The following is a 20,530-nucleotide window of genomic DNA, read 5'->3' as shown; positions in this document are numbered from 1 at the left end:
TGCCATATTCATGATCGTAAATTGCTACAGCTGGTGTGAAGTGTTGAGTGGGATGCATACTTTTGGATGTTTTACAAATGTTTAATATTGAGTTCTATCGCACAATTACTCAAGTTTTTCATGTAACAGTATTAGCAATGAACTGTTTCAATAAGATGACTGGTTGTACTCATGCATGTGTTTCATTTCAAGAATATGTTTATGACATATTCTCATTAAAAATTGCTTAATATCAAATCATATGAAAATAAAAAAATGTATTAGAATGCGCTGCTCACAAACTATTAGACCTCAATCATACACGACACAATTAATATTCAAACAAAGAAATAATGTCTACCAACACTATTATATTATTGGCAATGTTTACTCACATTTTAAAATATCAATGCGTTATCTGCCTTTTATCATTTTGCTGAAATTCATCAAACGCCCAAGACATTGTTTTAATCACAATGACCAAGACAAAGGGCATGTTATTGGTAATCATACCTTAAAGCTATTTCTCAAACATATTCTATACTGCTTACACATCTCTCAGTATATGTCCCACTCAGGCTGTAAGAGAACTACTGGAAATGTCTGAATGCGCTTGCTATACAATGATTTTCTATCAGATTCCTACTCAAATATTTGGTAATGATTGAATTGTCTATTTTAGGGATTGCGTTTTTGGCTGTTTAAATAAAAAAATAATTAGATTCTGAGGTAAAGGAAATTGATGCTCTATTGAAAGTAAATTAAACAACAAAAATAAATTCACATAAATCCCAATCAAACTGTAAGAGAAATACTGAGAATATCTTTTTGCGCCTGCTTCGATTTGGTATTCTTTTGGATGCCTACACAAATATTTAGTAATAACGGCATTCCAAGGATTGCGTTCTTACCTGCTTTGATAACGCTAAATTTATCGAAAAACAACAACTGATTATTCCATTTATAATACATTTAATAACAGTATAAAAAGAAGATATCAAACGTGTTTACCAATTTCATAAATGATATTTCCTACAGCTGGCGTGAAGTGCTAAGTCGAGGCCTTCATCGTTCAAAATATATATTATTGCACTTTATTTAGCAAGTTTTCAGAATCAATGGCACTTCAATAATTAAAGCAAAGTCAATTCGCATAGTTGTTCGTTGTCTTTTAAAGTAGTTCTCTGAATATTTATTATTCACAAAACATATTTGCAGCATCTCAACTTCAACAGTGACTAAAATTATGTTATTGCTATCAAGGGATCGATTTGGCACTATAAAATAGACGGATGCTACATATTGTTAATTACGAGAGTGACACACGACTCTTGCACCGACCTACTTAATAACCAGCTTGACATGTAACTATCGAACTTTAGAAATACGGACCTATTTCTTTTTTGTTATCATAGTCTCAAAATATGTTTATTTTGTGACATTACATTTACAAAAATGATTGCGTTACTTATTTGCAAAAAAACCCTATCCTATTTCGACATTGACGCCAAGGCTATGACTCTATCTCTACTTTTCCCCAGAAGTGAAAGAATACGTGCATGGCTATTATAATTACGACATGTCGGAAATAAAATTGTATGTGCGTGCTTAATGCAAGTGGTAATTTCTTTTATAGTTCAATTCCATTAATAAGCGCCAAACAGAACAAAAAGAGCTGCATGAACTATTTTAGAATTCAGTGTCATTGTTCAACCCCATACCAAACGTTCTGCTGTGATGAATTTTGAAGCTCTTTCAAAAACAAACAAACACACATAAACTTGTGTACCAATTGTACCACAATATCTATACTTACCCACGTTATGCATAGGCAAATTGTTTAAAGAAGGTAGGTTTTGAGTTTTTAATCATATAAATCTGTGGAAAAATACGTTTTAGGTTAGATATATTAACAATCCATGACATATTTTATTCAAAGTCTTGATTGCGTTTGTATTGTCAAAACATTTACAAAAACACCTTCATGCGGATATACAATACCATTGGCCATATAGGCAGACACATTCATATAAAACTAGCAGTGCCGCTGCCTCACCCTAAGATTACAATAGAAACCATATTTTTAATTTGGAACTGGATAATGTTTAAATTTAGTCGTTAACAGGTATACACCCATCGTTATAAGGCAAAATTGGTACCAAATCATGAAGATTATCATTTAGAAGGTATGTTCAAGAACTTATTATCTTACTCCTTTTAAAAGTTTGGTTCTGCGCACGTGCACTTGTTCGCTTATTTAATATAACAGGAATGGATTAAGTGCAGGTAAATGGCCACACTTTCTTTGATTTTGAAATCTAGTAAAGAAAACTGATGAATTTTTTTTCAAATAAGCAATAGTGGCAAATTTATTACAGTTCTCAGATATTCAATTAGGAACAGCTCGCTGAAAACCTATCGAATTACCATGCACCAACACATTTAGTGCCTAAGGAAATAATATGTCTCGTATAAATGTGAGGCAATGATGGTGTTTCGTGTATCTAAGAATATAAGAATATTTTTGATTCTTGGGCTATTAAGAACTCAAACCATTCCAGTTCAAAGGATTCTATATTTCGGTATATATGTAATCAATCAATTTCGAAAATTATATAAGCTTAGAATAAATTAAATTCTCTAAAATACAAAAACAAATCAAAATAAATATTTATTTTTGTATTTTGGCAGCATGTTTCGATCACTGAATATTTAAATGGTCATGTTTGTGTTTCGCAAGTTAAGTGAATTAAAAATTGAAAATATTTTTGTCGACACCTTTCGCAATCAGACAGAGGGTTTCTACAAAGCGTTCAGATGGTCTAATGCAAAAAGTTAACATCAAGTTTATCTAAAACTTAAAAACACTTGGAAAACAGTAACACGATAAAAAACTACTTTTTGCAATATAAAGTTTAAACTTGCAGAGAAATAGCTTTACTCGAGTAGGCGACTACTCTGTCAGAAAGTAGTTTGATATGTAAATAAGGGAATTTAAATTAAGTTAGTTTCCTGACATAAAAAATGGGCTGGGAGGGCAAGTTTTAAAAATTAAATTTCGTGTTGGTTTGTATTATATTTTTGTAAGCCGAGCATATTATATATGATATTGGATAATTAGATATGCAATAGCAGGTTTTAAGATAAGTATTTGATAACAAATCTTTGTACTTAGCTAAGGATACTTAAGGACAAATGTTTGTCAAAGACTTTTCATATTATCGTTTTTAGTACCAAGGGAAAATAATTATAATTCTATTTATGTTTTGGCAAGAAATATTTTGAATTATACCAGTTGTAATCAGAGCGCATACGTTATGTATGATAACTAATGGAATTACACAATAGACTCCACAATTTGTTAAATATGAACTTTATGTAAACGTGTTCCAAAGGATACCGCAATACAAACATGAGGCGGCCATTAGACATTTCTACGCGGAAATGAAATGCATAAAGTAAGAAGGACCTTGAATATTAATAAACACAATATACTATGTCTCTGACGGTAATTCGGCATGTTGAAAAGATTTTCATGCATCCATGTCCAAAACAATGACCTAAAACATTAAGTAAAACGTATTACAAATTGTAAATATAATCATGAAAATACTGAATGTTTTATGAATATCTGCAATGAATATTTACATACAAAAGATTCAGATTGTTCACCTTTAAAACATGGTCAGCAAATACACACTAACACAATAACTTTCGGCAAAACAACTACGCAAGATAAGGAAATTGTTTGTTTGTTATTGTTAATAGACACATTATTATTTTATTTTGCATAATTAGCTGTAACCATAAGTAGCATGAAACAAAAACAAACCTTGTTGAACTATTTTGCTTTCAAACATTCTTGAGATGCTTGGAGATTTAGACACATTGAATTGCATTATTTGATAAAGAAACATTCAGTAAATATCCGGGATAATAATTTATTAGATTGCTCTGAACGAAGGAGTAATAAATTTGTAAGGTAACCTTGCTATTGTAAACGTTTAATGCCAGATAACGTAACGGAAGCAGTCAAAATATTTCATATTTGCTGCTTTGTTCTGTTGTTAATAATATTCAAATGTAGATATTTGGAACGACAGCAAGACAAGTTTAAGCGTTCTAACATTATAGAAATTAATATGGGAAATTTTCGATATAATATTTGGTTAGAAGTTTGTTCATGAATGATTTGAACTAAGGAATACTCAGTGTGTAAATTGTTTCCGAAAATGTCCAATATTACTTTAAATCTAACGATTTGTTTATTTCTTGCTACTTATACCGTTGTCCAATGTGTGCAGTTTGAACTTTTGTTTTTTAGCATGTTAGTTCCCACTTGATGGCCAAAAAAGGTAATATTTTAATAACTTACTTGAAAAAGAAGCATAGCAGCGATAACGACTTCTTAAAATGAAACAGTCGAGTAAACATAAAAAACACGACAAGTTTCTGCATGACAATTAAGGGCTCATTATCAAGCAAATTTTATATAATGCAATACTATACGTTTCCGACAAAACACAAACTAAACAGAAAAAAAATATCGAGGTGATTAGGTAAGTCATGGAAATAATTTTATATAAATGAATTATTAGAAAATAACAGGGAAAAATAATGATTAGTAAAATATTATAAAGGCCAGAAGTATTCCATGATTTTTTCGAACTCCGGACAGGCAACATCGGTCATAGATTATTCCAAATTACAATGTCACATATCAACAACATTTATAATGTGGAGGTCTTTGTCAAAATCACAAAAGTTTTGAAATTAACACACTTAAGAACAAAGCTCACGCTTTGTCGTAAGTTTATTTTCAAAGCGTGTTGATGTAAGAGGCGTTTTGTCGTTTATTGCTTTATTCGCAAATATAGACAAATACACAGGCCAGGACTAAGCGTGGGGTTTATTACAAAAGAAAATCGATGTTTTCACATCCCTTACGTTCAATGAGTCGATTAAGTTAAACCTTATAATTACTTTCTTCCAAATACTGAATATGAATGTGAATGATAGATTGAAAAGGTTTTAAAAGAAAAAAAAAACATGTTAACTCATGTCATAAGACTATTATCAATAAATGACCATTTCAAAATGATTTTTCCGAACATTTTCAAATAATAACCAGCTCATGTATATAGCTGCTTTCCATTATGTATTCCCTTTTTAAAGGCTTATGGTTCACAGTGTATTATTGTCATTCAAAGGTCCGAGATTGGGAAATGGTAAGGGAACATTTGCCCGAGACCTAGATCAAATTCTCTTGACTGTAATTGACCGCCAAGCCTTTAAACCATGTTTTATTACATGTGATCAGAAAGTAATATTTGCTAATATATTTGGTTTTACTTCACACTTACATTCGATCATAAACGTTCTGATTTGCGTCCATTATTATATCCGAAAAACTTTGCTCGTTACCGGCTTCCGAACTGGTGACCGGCTATATACAAAAAAACTTAGGAGAGGTGATTGCTGAAACATGTCAAAATATTTAAAGATAGTAACACTCTTCAAATGTTTAAATAGTTTATATATTTGGCAATGTCAATTCACATGTTTATATATCAATACGTAATTTTTGAAAATGCATTTTTCTTGTGTCTTGTAAAACGTTCCTCTTGCTTGATTTGCCTTTGTGGATTTTCAAGGCGCACCATGAACAATCATTGGATATTCAAAAGTTCTTATTTCAAATAGAGATTTACTTTAAAAAATATACTTATCCGTACACATCTTCGTTATCAAGTTTGAATAAAAAATATCATCATCAAATATAAGTCGAAAGCTTAGAGTAATATTTCGTGTTTACAGTTGTACAAATATATTCCGGAGTAAACATACTAAATAAATATACCATGTGTATCTATTTATTGATGGACAGGCCGTCAACAGTAAAATAGAGTATTAAGTATACAAGACGTAGGATTATTCCAGAAACAAGACATTAACCCTAATGGTTTTGAAAAGTGATATCAGTAACCTCAATATTAAAAAAAAACTGTTCTCATTATGATCACTATTTTGTTTTGTGATATAAACAGTTATTCCAAGGCTAATTGAATCAATAATAACTTGAAAACCTGTCTAAAGTTTGATACATAACATTACCTAACTCTTCTCACGACACCAGCAGTATGTAATATCCATGATATTCAAAGATACATGACGATGATGAGCACGAAGCTAAGAACACTTCAGAGATATGTAGTCAACTGTTAGCCAATTCAAAGATGAAGTATGTTAACATAACCATTACCATGAGCAGCTCGCAAATACGAAATGGCAAACGAATTCGCTTCATCGATAGTAATAGCAATTAACTCATGAACTCCGCTCAGTTCTGCATATAATGAGCGTCAAACAGTCCTACAAACATTCACTTTCCACCATTTTGTTAGAAGTTGCCGCGTTACGTCTTCAGGAAATAAAAATATGTGTATCTGCATATAATGATCGTCAAAACATCCTATGAACCTTCACTATCGACCGTATTGTTAAAAGTGACGCGTTTCGTTTTCGGGAAACTTGTTCAGTACCGTTAAAAAGATAGTGACGTTTATGGTAATTTTGTGCTATGACATTTAACAGTTGTTTTCTTATCATTTGGTGTGAAATTTCTTGTTATTTTGTTCACAAAATGAATTCTGTAACTGCTTACTTGTTTTGCTGCAGTGGCTTCCAATGATTTCAATACACTAAAGTACATAACATATTCAATTGCGCCAGCTATTCCATATATATAAAGTAAATTCAAATCAAATTGAATCCGAAAAATACAAAGGAATAAATAAAAAAAGTATATGATAAATAAACTTTACGAAAGGATGATTTTCTGTTGACCTGCATCACATCTCGTTCGGTGAAATCGAACCTATGCCATAGTTCGTTAAGTGGTACTCAGATAATAATTAGACGATCCGAACTATCAATAGCAAAAATATATTTGCACCATTTTAACTTCTAAATTGTTTCAAGTCATGCTATTGATTTGAAGGTACATATAGTCAGATGCATTGTTGTCAATTCATTCTTTTAGAAAAAGAAAAAAAAACTAGAAGTCATATTGTCCAAAATTATTTTTCTATTCTAACTGTCTGACACGACTTAGATTTATTCTGTGATTTGCCATACTAAGCAACCCGTCTGGTCTGAATTGCCTCGGTGGATTTAGAAGGTCAATGACCATCAACAATCCAGCTACGGCAGATGGGTATATTACACGTAATATGCAAATGATATATCGAATTTAGAATTTCCTTCTCATTTCAACTGTGTTTTTCAGATATATTGGTTATATTTTATGAACATACTATATGAATGTAGAGTACAATTATATAAAATAGTACAGATTAGAACAGCTTTTGGCGACAACACACCTTAAAAGAATGTTGCTGTCGACAAGGCGATGGTAGATGAAGATGAGCGATAATGGTTTCAGTGTTCACACACGGGGATCGACAACGAAACAAAGGCTATGACAATACCGTTCGTTTCGTTAAAAATGAAAAAAAAATACATAGAGTTTATCTTTAACAGTTCGGAAATATATTTGGCTGTGCATGCCTGTTGCAAGTATATTCTTTTTTAAATAACAAATTACCAATAATTAGCACCAAAGAGAATACATAATAAGCTGCAGGAATTATCGTAGAAGCAACGTCATGTGGAAACGCTTAGAATTTCAAAATATTTGCTGTAATAAATTGTTATTATTATGATCTTTTTGAAGCATCAATTAATAAAGATGCGGAACAATTTTACCATATTATCTATATTTATCAACATTAGGAACAAACAAGTTGTATTTAGTTCGAATAAGTTAAAATTCTTTACACAATGTATTACAAAATTAAAAATACATCCATGTGCATTAGGATGTTTATAACGACGTGCGAATAACCAGTAGTAAAAACGCACATTATTCCAGCTAAAAGGCCCAAATGTTGCGGTATTTAAGTAATTGCATATAAAATATTTTGGAAAATTATATAATCGTAAGAATTAAAATAAATTCTAAAAAAAACCTTAAAATAGCAATGAGTAAGATATACAAAAAAATAATCGGCATTAAGTAACGTACACTAGACCTCCGCATGGCTAGACGAAGTCTTTACAACTGGAACACACGTTATGTACAAGTATAAACACACTTCATTCACAGTTACATCGGAATTATCCACCTTGCACCGAAAACTGTCAAGATTATGATGTCTATGTTTGTGATTAACAGGATCGCTTGAAGTAAGGTCTATACAAATATCAATGCACATCGACTATGGATATATTCGTAACTGTTACAGTTACTTTTTCAATATTATTAAATTTTTCAGATTGTTTTCCTTAAAAGCGTGGTAAGCAAAATAACAAACACTTACACCATATTTGGTTAAAAAAATCGCAAGATCAGATAATTGTTTGATAACGGTTTTCCAAACACACACTTTTATTTTTCACGTAATTTGTTTTTATTATTATATTTTTATTATAATTATTTGTTACCATAAGTTACATTGAACTTAAACAAACCTTGCGATAATCTTGTCTTGTATGTATCAGACGAAGTTTATTGTTAAATAGTTCGTTTATTATGAAGGAAAAGTTTAGACCAACATCTTTTAATTCGCTTTCATACGTTTTCACGTTAAAGGGGCTAGGCACCAGATGGTCCCAAAATCGGCAAATACATTATCTCAACAAAAGCGCCTAGAATTGTCAATACGAGCTAATGTGAGCCCTTTAATATTTTTATTTTCATCTTGGTGAAAAAGGTAATATTTAATGGCAAACATGAATATTCGTCGGCATCCTTTCAACAACAAAATCTCTTTGTTTGTATTATGTTTTCGACTTTGAACTTTTCCAGATTCTTCTAGTAGCTCACTCAAGGTAGAAATATACTTACGAAAACGATTTGTTTTATTGACACATTCTGGTAAAAATAAAAAAGTATAACAAGTAAGTGCTTGACTATTAAAGGCCATTTAATTAGCTGACTTATTACATTGACATTAAACAATATTTCGAAAAAGATAACAAAAACAACAAGCCAGTTGATAAGGTAAATTCATGAAATTTGTATTCAAATTTATATTGAATAAAAGATACACACCTTTTTAGATTCTTTCTTAGATCACTAAGGGCATGATCATGCCTGAGGCAACTCTGTGCAAAATTATAATGACGCAATTCACGTATGTACATATAATATGTCTACTCACATTTTTACATATCAATCTATTTTCTGGCTTACATCATTTCCCTGAAATTCCTTAAACATTCTACATACTTTCTGAATCATGATTTCCAATAAAGAGTGCATGTTATAGGCAACAACTCTTTCAAGTTCTCTTACAAACTCATTTAACTTCATTAACTAAGTCCCAATTAATCTGTTAGGGAAATACTGGGAATATCTGATTACGCCTACCACGAATTGGTTTTCTATCTAATGCCTACACAAATATTTGGCGCTTTTCGCTTTTCTTATTGGAGGGATGGTGCTTTACGTGCTTTAAAAACTCTCAAGGCGTTTCTCATTCGATCGAAAAAAAATGTATCATTAATTATTCGTTTAAATAACTAAAATGAAATTAAAAAACAAACAAACACTGAACACCCTTTCAATATCATGAATGTTAATCCTAACAGATGGAGTGAAGTGTTGAGTGCAGGCAGCAACATGTTCTACAGTTCGTGAAAATACTTACCTGTACTTTTGGATTCTTTTATATTACTTTGTAAATTACAATTATTCTATCCGTGTGAACAGGTTGTACGGTTGTTGACAGTGCTCTTTTTACAAGTATCGTAAATGACCGGATTTAAGGTATGCTGCAAAACGTAGGATGTAACTGTTACCTCCGACTGATTTCCTTTCGATTAGGATTTTAAGATCAATGGAAATTGCGAGGGTAAAACAAAAGCAAACGCATAGATGTCACTTTACATTTTTGTCTTATATATGCCATGTGCCTCATACGCATTGTGGTTAAGCATAATATATTGGCGTCTAACTCTCCTTGTTTCGCTTAAGCAATGTGTACGATGTCATACAATTCATCAGATCAATGACAAGGCATACGATTATTCGAGAAATTTTGTTAGCCCTATAAAGTAACAATTTCTAGTCTAAAATGGTGCATTTTGGGCGTATTAATTTTTTCTTCCATATTGAAATAAAAAGTATATTTTTATTCGTAAAGTGTGTGGGGGGTGGGGTGGCGGTGGGAGGCGCTATTGGCATGTTGCAGAAATCGATGTTAGAGAAGGTATTACTTATAGGCACTTTTCTTTGGAACATGCCTCCATCCTGAAACCAAAACTGATATGGCTACGAATTCGAGCATTTTGGTGTTTTAAAAACTTTTCCCCTGTCATATACACAAGGATATTATCCTCTACGATGATTAAACTTAACTAACTGGTCAATTAGGGGCAGGGTGGTTGTTGTTCCTACGTGTCCCTCTCCCGATAAATCCACCACTCAAAGACAAGACTTATAGTAGCTTTAGCAACTGACAATGGAAGAATCAGCCTACAAGAGCGAATACATTAAGCTGATGTATTAGATGTATTCTTTGAGACAGAATTATTTGTGTCACATAAAATTTAGTAGTAAAATTATACAACAATTTAGAATGTTAATAATAGACCTAATGCTTATTCAGTATTGGGTTGTCTGCTAGACCTCCTTTTGCAAACTGTGTCATTAAGTTTTTATACATTGCTTTCTTGATCACAAATAGCGTTTTATCATGTTTGTTCTATTAACCGAAGTATTACCTTTTTAATTAATTTAAATCCATTTATCTACAATGGTAATTCTATTGAATAGAAGACTTTGTGCATAATTCAACTATTACAATCAACTTATATATCATTTATCTTGAACTGTGGCCTATTCCGTCCAAAATCTTTTCCTTGCAATTTAAAAAAAATCATGAGCACGAAAAATATAAAAGAAAATACACGTGGATAAAAGGAAAGTTTTATCTAGATTTTAACACTGTGTTATGGATATGGTGAAAGGTACAATCATCACCAGATATTCAGATATTCTATTGTAAAGGGTACTCTTTTTGCATAACATATACATACGGTACTGTTTTTCAAGTCATTACATAGATCAAGAATCGCAATTTTTCAATTCAACTGCTGCACTTCTCTGTAACCTTGATAATACGAAAGTATTCCGTTGGTTAAATTTTACATTTAGAAAGTACACCATATCTGATTGTAAATATAACCAGAATTAATACAAAGGGTTAATGGAAGATCCATGTGTGTGATGCTTTAACTTCAAATTGTGTGGGATATAGATTGGGTGAGGACAAAATTAAAAGTAGATCTCATTAATATATTGTTATCTTGGCCAAGATATCTGTAAATGCCATTAATCGCACATGGTATCTACCGTGAATTGCGTCCATTAATTATTTTTATTTATCTTCCGGACAAAACTGCTCAGATGAATGATTACAATAACACTCAAATATTGTAAGCTTTGGTAATACTATGATATATATTTCCCCCTTCATAGAACGGAGTTTCAAAACAATGATATGTTACCTTTGATAACAACTTAAACGAAAATGTAATGGGTCTGCTTCATGTGTAACTGGGTCAGACATCTTTGTTTTATAAATGTGAGCAAAGAGCTAATGGTAAAACAGTATTGAAATTTCAAAAAAGAGCACTGATACTATTCTAAATGCACATTTTTATGTGACATAAAAAACTATTCGCGCAAATAAAACGTTACACCATTGCTACCGATGAATAAATTATTATTGGTTAAATATTACACAAGTCTGCATAAATTAGTATGTGCCTGTAACTTTTTGTGTCAGTTAATTAAAGTATGTAAAATACATCAATACATTTTTTAAATGGAAGGAGATGCAAGCAGTTTGTTTTCTATCATAGTTAAATTTCAACAAATAGCGCAATAAAGTTTATCTGTTGTAAGAACTATTTTAGAAGCACTTATTATATGCGAATCCTTTGTTTTTCAAACGTTTTACAATAATAAATTTGAATAATCTTTCCGAAACAAAAATCAATGAAGAGAACAACAATTTTACCACAATATCTATATTTATCTACTTTAACTGTGAAAGTGTTGTTTTTGACATGAGTGGTTTTGATAGGTTTAAAGCATGCATTTCTTATATGAACATTTTGATATCTGAAAATATAGCATCATTAGTTATAGACAAAATGTTGGTGGTTTAGGATTTTCCTTCTACCAATATGGTCGAAATTGACGGGGGCTTAACCAATTGTAACCGCTTAAAATATTTGAGTTAAAAGACAAAAAAGGTAGTGGGGTTTTAAAACAAAACAAATATATGTTTTTTTTTGCATAATGTCAGAAAAGTTAAATTTATAATTTATTCATCCAATTATTTTATGATACCAAAATGCTCAATTTAGATAGTTTTAAGATAAACAGGCATCATATTCACCGCTAAAGATTTATTGTTATTAAGTTCTCAATTCATATTGTATTTGATTTCTTTTCCAACCTTTCGCTATGCAAGATAAAATCGTTAAAGAACTCCTCATCATGAGTATACATGCATACAGCTTATTGATATAATATATATCAAGCCTGCGGATTTATTGAATATTAATGATTTAGTAAGTGTTAAACGAATAGTTGGTACGGACTTTTGCAGTGCTCCAAGTCACAGTAACGTCAATGAACTGTCATATTATGGTCGTATCTCGTGCCTTCGAATGATCTCTATTCTTACTGTTCGTTTCTTCTTGAAAACCAATAGCACGGCAAGGGCTAGCCCAAACAAGTACACGCAAAGACGTCATTTTTCGCGTTGGTGTCAGATTTGCCAAAAACATAGTGGGTGTCCTCGGCCTTTTACGCTGAAGCATATGCTGCTTCGGATTTATTTTTATTATTCGGATGAGTAAGTATACCAGGGTTTGGATATTTCCAGAAACGGACATAAGCCAATGTAGCAACGCCAACAGTTTTTATGATATTATGTTGTCATTGTGCGTTGTCTTTTCATTTGTATATAAATATTACGCAGAACATCAGAACATTCATTTTTCCTAAAATATATGTGGCAATGATTCAAGTTATGCTTTTGCAATCGAGGAAACAATTTGACACTTTAATATTGACAGACGCAATGTTATCAATTATTCACCGAGAGTGACAAACGACCCTTTTACCGGCCTCATTGACAACCTCAGTGGAAAAATCGGGGAACTCGAAACTTACGAGCTATAAACACATTTACCATTATTCTTTTGTTTGTTTTCATGGTTTAAAAGTAAGATTGATTTTATAAGATGAACTAATAAAATGTTTGCGTTATATCAGAAGTTGACATATTTTTATTTCTTTTGCGATGTTTTATTTACAATATCAACCTTGTTTGACTTGTTTAATTGGATTTAGATGGTGAACAATGAACAATCCAACCATTGGTGCTCAACTCAAATTGTGCTCGATTTCTTGTCCACCAAAATCAAACACATTATAAAAAGCATTTGTATAAGCCTACCATTAGCCTGTTGGTATATCATATAAATAAAGGTTGAAGGTTCGAAGTAACATATCGTGTAAAGAGCTGTTTAAAAAAATCGATATTAACAAACTGTTTTTTTATAAAATAACATATTGAATAACCTTTCGGTCAATAATACAAAAGTAAGTATTCTAGTAAAAAATATTTGAACGAGACATTAACCCAATCATTTTCGAAAATTCATATCAGTTAAACATAAATATTTTTAAAACAAGAACGTCCTAATGCCTGTTCATTACTTTGTCATGCTATTCAACAATTATATTGTATATGGCGAAAAGCAACAGCAGTTCCGTGTTTGTTAATTAGGATAGGAAGATTTTAAGTTGTCATTCGTGTTCGTTATCTTTTAAGTAGTACTTTTATTTTACGTAGACGTTCCGAACAATATCTGACAACAACATTTAGTTGCAACAGAGCAACTACTATATTGATCCAGGAATAGCTAATGCTATCGAGGTAACTATTTGACACTTTGATATAGACTAATTAAAATTTGTCAATTCATAACTGAGAAAATGACACATCGCTGTTGCATGGACATCATTGACAACCTGCTTGAAAATAAAGAACTATAAATCATTTTGCTCCATATTCTTTTCTATCTACATGTATAGCCTTAAATATATATTTTTTTCAACATAACCTGACACCATTTGCGCTTTGTCATGTTAAACGTATATATATATATATATATATATATATATATATATATATATGGAACGCCTCAACCGTATTATGTTGTAATATCTAATCTACGTTTTGTCTAACGCACTTATTATGAAGTAAAACAGACATTTGATAAAGGCTAAATTAAAAGTTGTCATATCTAGCCGACATGTGATTATTTCTTACTGACATGTTATTCTCTTTAACGTACATGTTAGTATGTTTAATGAGTTTTTGTATGACTAGTATGCTTTTATGTCTAAATGAAGTTAAATAATGTCTAATGGTGTTGTGGATCGGTGTCTAAATCTTTAATCGATTAATCGGAGGAAATTTCTGACTAAATAACAATGTGGCCATGAAAGGAAATTATAACTGTATACAGATCTAATTAACTAAATAACACATAATTCATTCTATTGAATTCCTTAATACATAAAATGAAAACTTTACATAAAATCTGATTCTAAGTAATAACCTTATCCCACTCTTTGTCAGTAATTTATTTAAAGCTGAATAACTTTCACAATTCTACAACAAATTAGTAGTACAAAGCTTACAATAACACGGTAACAAAACTACTGGATACTTCCAAGTCTAAAACATTTTAATTGTCAACAAAAAACTGTTAAAACTTCAACAATTACTCATAATGTTTTTAAGAAAGCACTCAAAATACACAAATTCTTGATCAATAGTGTTGGCATCTGCAATTAATTTTGGGGTTTAAACAAACAGAATAGTGTCGCCAATTTGTTTTTGCTTTTTTTACGTTTTGCCTGGAATTGGCACCATTGTGTAATTACTTGCGGAGGCTGCCATTTTGAACAGCAAAACGAACGTAATTTTTGAATAGGCTATTGAATGGCCGAGCGAATGCTGTTGTCAAATCAGATAGCACGTAACTAATAGTTGTTTTAAATTAAGGGGAAGTCACTGTTGTACAATTATTTGACGAATTGTTTTTTTCGTCAACGAAAAGTTTTGCCGATATCGTCAACGATTAACTGACGCTCTGATTAATCAGCTCACCACTTATGTCTAACTGACATACTATTTTGTCAGACTGACGTGCTATTATATCTAATTAGCATGATATTATGTCTAACCGAAATGTGATTATGTCTAACGGACATGTTGGTAGGTCAGATCGACTTGTTTTAGTATATTTGACATGTTATTATGCCTTTGTGATATGTTACTATGTCTTAATGACATGCTTTTATATTAATCAGATTCGTTTTTTTCGATTTTTGATTCATCATGTTAAAAAACGATTTGTTGTTTTGAAAAAATACCAATTATGACTCATCGATATTCTTTTATGTCGGATTACCATGCTGACTGATCTGATTGGTATGGGAACTTGTCAAATTGATAACATCATAGTTAAAAATTTAGAAAAAAACATTTTTTAGACAAATTTTAGAAAGCACAAGTCATATCTGTTATGTTTTATATAAGTAGTTGAAGTATGGGCTTAGGCCTTTTTTTCAAAGTTGAAACTTGAAACTTTTTATTAATGCTCGTCTTGAATTGACAAGATATTATTATTTAAAAAAAAATGAAACAATAGCAATTGTAGTTTAACCCGCAAGTTACAATACAATGTACGGTAATTCAGCGAAAAGTTCATGCCTGTTGCAGGTAGTTTTATTTCTTTTATCATTCAACTCCAATAATGTTCATCAAATGGGGTAAATGTTTACTCTCGCTAAACTCATATAACATATAAACACTATCATGATTATGTCAACATTGCGCCGATAATACTGATCATTGAATGACTAACGTTTGATTGTCACAGTCTAAAGGAGCATATCTTGCTTGTCCACAATGTTTGCTATCAGGCAGAATGGTAATATGAGACGTCCAAGAAGCCCAATGCAGCAACTACACATCACGTTCAATGCAACACATTTATGTCGAAACATTTTGGAATGGTTATACGGTAATAACTATTTGTTTGTTTTTAAAACATTCGTATTATCGATTGTGCTTAATAGAGTTTTTGCGAACTACATGTAAACAAGAGAAACTGAAAATAAAGCAGCTTCCTCATATTCAAATTGTGTGAGAATGAAACAGTCTGAGTCTAAAAAAAATGTTTCCTGTAGGTTTGAGGTATTTACATTGATTTCAATTTTGATAATAACACTCTTCCTATAAAGAACACAAAAAATACAACAAAAATACATGAAACTATTTGTTTAGGTTATACTAAGAAAAAAGTGAAAAGACAATAAAACAATGTTTTCAAAGTAATTTGAAAACAGATTTTGTATTATCATTTGGAATAAGGGCCAAATGTTGGTCCGAAATAGGTACGATAAGTAAACACAATATCCTAGATTATTCTAATTATTCGGTAAAGGTAGAAAAATGCCAGTGACAAAGAAGGGTATGACTTACACGTATGATTATCCCGTAATATGTACATATAATATTTGCAATGTTTACTCACATCTTTACGTATCAAAACATTTTCAGGCTTTCATCAATTCGCTGAAATTCTTTAAACATCCAACACACTTTTTAAATCATGATTTTCAATACATAGTGCATGTCGAACCGCAATACTTTAAAGTCCCTTTTTAAACACATTCTTCTTTATCATCTAAGTCCCAATCAATCTGTAACGGAACTACTGGGAATATCTGAATGCGCCTACCACGCATTGATTAATCTATCAAATGCCTACACAAATATTTGGCAATGACCGAATTGCTAATTGGTTAGATTGGGATTTTACGTGCTTTTTAACACTCAAGGCGTTTCTATTTTATCGAAAAAAAGTAAGATTAATAATATATTTTAATATCCAAAATGAAATTAAAACAAAATCAAATTAATAACATCCTTCCCATTTCATGAATGTTAAACCCAACAGATGAAGCGAATTGGTGAGTATCAAGGCATCAATGAGTTCTTGCACTTAATACTGTCCACTTACAGTCATTAAAAGAAACACATGAATTCTTATAGAGCAAAGCTGATACCAAATCATGAGCATTACAGTTGTAAAAGTATGCTTAATTACCTTATGGACTTACTTACCCTTAATATTGGTTCTGCACACGTGCACTTATTCATTAATTTAATATATTGAGATAATTTTACACGCAGATAATTGGCCACATTTTCTTTGATTTTGAAAGCTGGTAAAGTAAACACATGATTTTAATTTCATGCAACAAGTATTAGAAGCGAATGATGTTGGAATTTACAGATATTGAACATGGATCAGCTTGGTGAAAGCAGGATATCTGGCTACCATAAGTCAACGGATTTACTGCCTTTGGAAATAATCTGTCATGTTTTAATGTGACGATTTGATGGTGATCTGTGTATCCATGGTGACTAAAATGAATGGAACTGCAATAGCTATATCAGCCTTAACACCTTTTAAGGGGAAACACTGCGGTATTAAAGTAATCATTGTGAAGTAATAGTAAATGTTATTTCATACGTTTGCTATATATGTCCATATGTAGAAATTTGAAAGTTGGAACGCAAGCGATTTAACTATATTGTTTCATTTTCAAGAACACTTTGAGCATTTTATTTCCTATTTGGCGACCAAAATAGTAATAATGTATTGTAAGACATGAACATTCATCGACAACATAAACTGTTTGTTTGCTTGATGTCAACGATTCTATACTTGTTAACACAATAAAAACACATTTTTTCTTCTTATTTCACTCTTAAATTTAGAATTATACAAGTGACGTCGACGTCGACGTGCATAAATTATACAGTCGATGAAATTTGTGGAGAACTTCGTGTTTGTGCATGACTATTCAAGGCCCATTTATCAGCTGATTTCACGGCGAAAAGAATTCGAACTTTGATATTCTTGATCTGAAGTCACAGATCTCACAGATCACGTAGTAAGTCCAAAGTTACCCATAATTTACAGTTATAATTGGAGCGGCTCTGACAACGTAGCTTCTTAACAATAAAATAGTACGTGTGTATGTTATAGTTATAGCGAACGCACTTTTAGAACAAAGGAAACATTGTTCGACGGTTGATGTCTCCAGCTAGTAAGTAAATGTGAATCCGTTCAAAAGGGGTCAGTATTCAAACTGTTGTTTATTTCCTTATTCGTTAATATAAACAAACACACAGGCCAACTCAGAGAATGTCGTTTTAATACAACTTTTATACAACATTTTCACATATAAAACAAGCATTACTTCCATTAAGTCGATAAAGTTCATTCTTATGAATTATAACTAAAGTAATATTATTCAAAAATGCCTATTCGAATTGAGTTCAGTTTCATTTCCAACCTTTTGCAATGTAGCTGTGTAAAAAGTTTGGTATTAACCAAATCTTTGAGCATACATTTGTCGAATGGCTTGTTGGACAGTTGTCAAACTATTTTCCCGATTTTGGGAAATAAACAGTTAACTATTGCCCAAAGCCCAAAGGCCGATGACAATAACTTTCTTAGCCTTACGCGAAGAGATACGTTAATGGAGGTCGAAAAAGGCCGTTCTCCAGTTGATATATAAATATATATTCTCGTTCTTCCTGATCATTGAATATTATTTATCAAGTTAAATATTTCAAGTAAAATCGTGTCCATTTGAACAGTATAGTTGGTCTGGTACGTAGACAGTGTTCAAAGTAACTTTATCGTCAATGACCTGTTTTAATAAAACCATTCTGGCAAACGGTGTCTCTTACCTCCGAAAGATCGCTCATCCGAATCAATGACAATGCACGAGCAAACAAAAACGAGCACACGCTGAGTTGTCGTTTCCTGTTTTTGTCATATGTGCCATAAAGGTTGTGTGGTATTACTCTGATATACTGTTTTCTAGACGCTTAAGCATACTCTTTGGCGGCTTGCGACTGTTTAATTATTATCCGAATGAGTTAGTATATTAATAGGAGAAATGAGAAATAAACTACTTTTTTCAAAGAGCAAAGCCAGTAACTTTTACATTACTTTGTCTTTTGACATATTATTATCATTATTTCTTTCGTTACTAATGGCATCAGTTTTTCCATTGAATCTCAAATCTGTAATCTCTCTTCCATTATGATATGAAAGTTTCATTGTTAATTGTCTTTGAAGGTGGGACACGTATATTACGTAGACGTTCAGAACATTCATTGTCCACAAAATACATTTGCAGAAGCGCAACTACCACATTATTACATGTTCTGATATTGCTATCAAGGGAATTTCCTACACATTGATATAAGCAGATGTAAAGCTGCCAATGAATTACCTAGAATGACAAAGGACTCTTGTACTGACCTCTTTGACATCTTGCATGGAAACATCGAAGAACACGTAACTTACGAACTGGAAGGCATACTTTCCGATACTCTTATTTACAATTATTGTCCCAAATTGGTTAATTATTCACAATGGGTGACAATATTTTTGCGGGGTTTTCTTGTAAATGCCACATATTATATTTTTTGCGCAGTGCCATTTAAGGCATTCGTCTGGTACAACACGTCAATCTGTCATTCACAAAACTAGTGTACTTCAAAGGTATATGTAAACAGTTTATACATTTTTACAAAGATTGTGAGAATAGTTATTACAACATTATATTAATCACTCTCGTTGGCACGATTTTACGCGAGAGTGTGGCCTTGCGTTGTAAGGGAAACTAGAGTACCCGAAGGAAACCCACTCGTCAAGCTGACCACAAAATAAATTCACATGCGGCTAGGCCGGGTATTGAACCAAGGTCGCCTAGTTGAGAAGCGAGTTCGCTAGCCGGACTAACTTAATATGTATTTAAGAAATAATATTCAATACAATTCAATTTGCCATTTTTCTTCAAAGAATATATACAGACATATTGCTTATGTTTAACTTACATGAAATTTGTAGATATAATACATGATGTTTTTATAGGTTTTTTTTAATGCAAAACATATGAGTTACATTGATTTATTTCCTATAGAATACATGTACTTTTGATACATGATATTGGTCCTGATCAACTACTGCTGCATTACTCTGTCACCTTGATAAAAAGAGAGTATTCCAATGGTTTAGTTTTTACATGTAGAAAGTACACCGTTGTAAACTACTTCCAAGCTTTATTTAGCTGTTTGAACCACATATATGTTTGTAAATAGAACCAGCATTAATAAAAATGGTTAATGGAAGATCCATGTGTGTGATGCTTAAACTTGAAATTTTGTGGGATATAGCTTAGGTGTGGACACAATTACTAGTAGATCTCATTAAGATATTTTTTCTTGGCCAATATATCTGTAAATATCATTTATCTTACATGGTATCTACCGTGAATTGCGTCCATTAATTATTTTTA

General features: G+C 31.7%; 1 protein-coding gene across 2 annotated transcripts in view; it reads right to left on the bottom strand.

Moving 5' to 3' along the window:
• The window catches only part of LOC128203428 (transmembrane protein 26-like), a 74,616-nt gene that overhangs the window by 35,809 nt on the left and 18,277 nt on the right, over nucleotides 1-20,530 (bottom strand). Inside the window, exon 1 of one of the 2 annotated variants that reach the window (XM_052904840.1) lies at nucleotides 16,678-16,698. The exons of the other annotated variant lie outside the window; for it this stretch is intronic. The gene's annotated coding sequence lies outside the window, so the exon portion shown is untranslated. Of the gene's footprint in view, nucleotides 1-16,677; nucleotides 16,699-20,530 lie in introns of those variants that run through there. 2 annotated transcript variants of the gene reach the window in all.

Source organism: Mya arenaria, chromosome 9 (genome assembly GCF_026914265.1).
Source record: "Mya arenaria isolate MELC-2E11 chromosome 9, ASM2691426v1".
Lineage (NCBI taxonomy): Eukaryota > Metazoa > Mollusca > Bivalvia > Myida > Myidae > Mya > Mya arenaria.
This window is presented reverse-complemented; position numbering and strand designations above follow the sequence as displayed.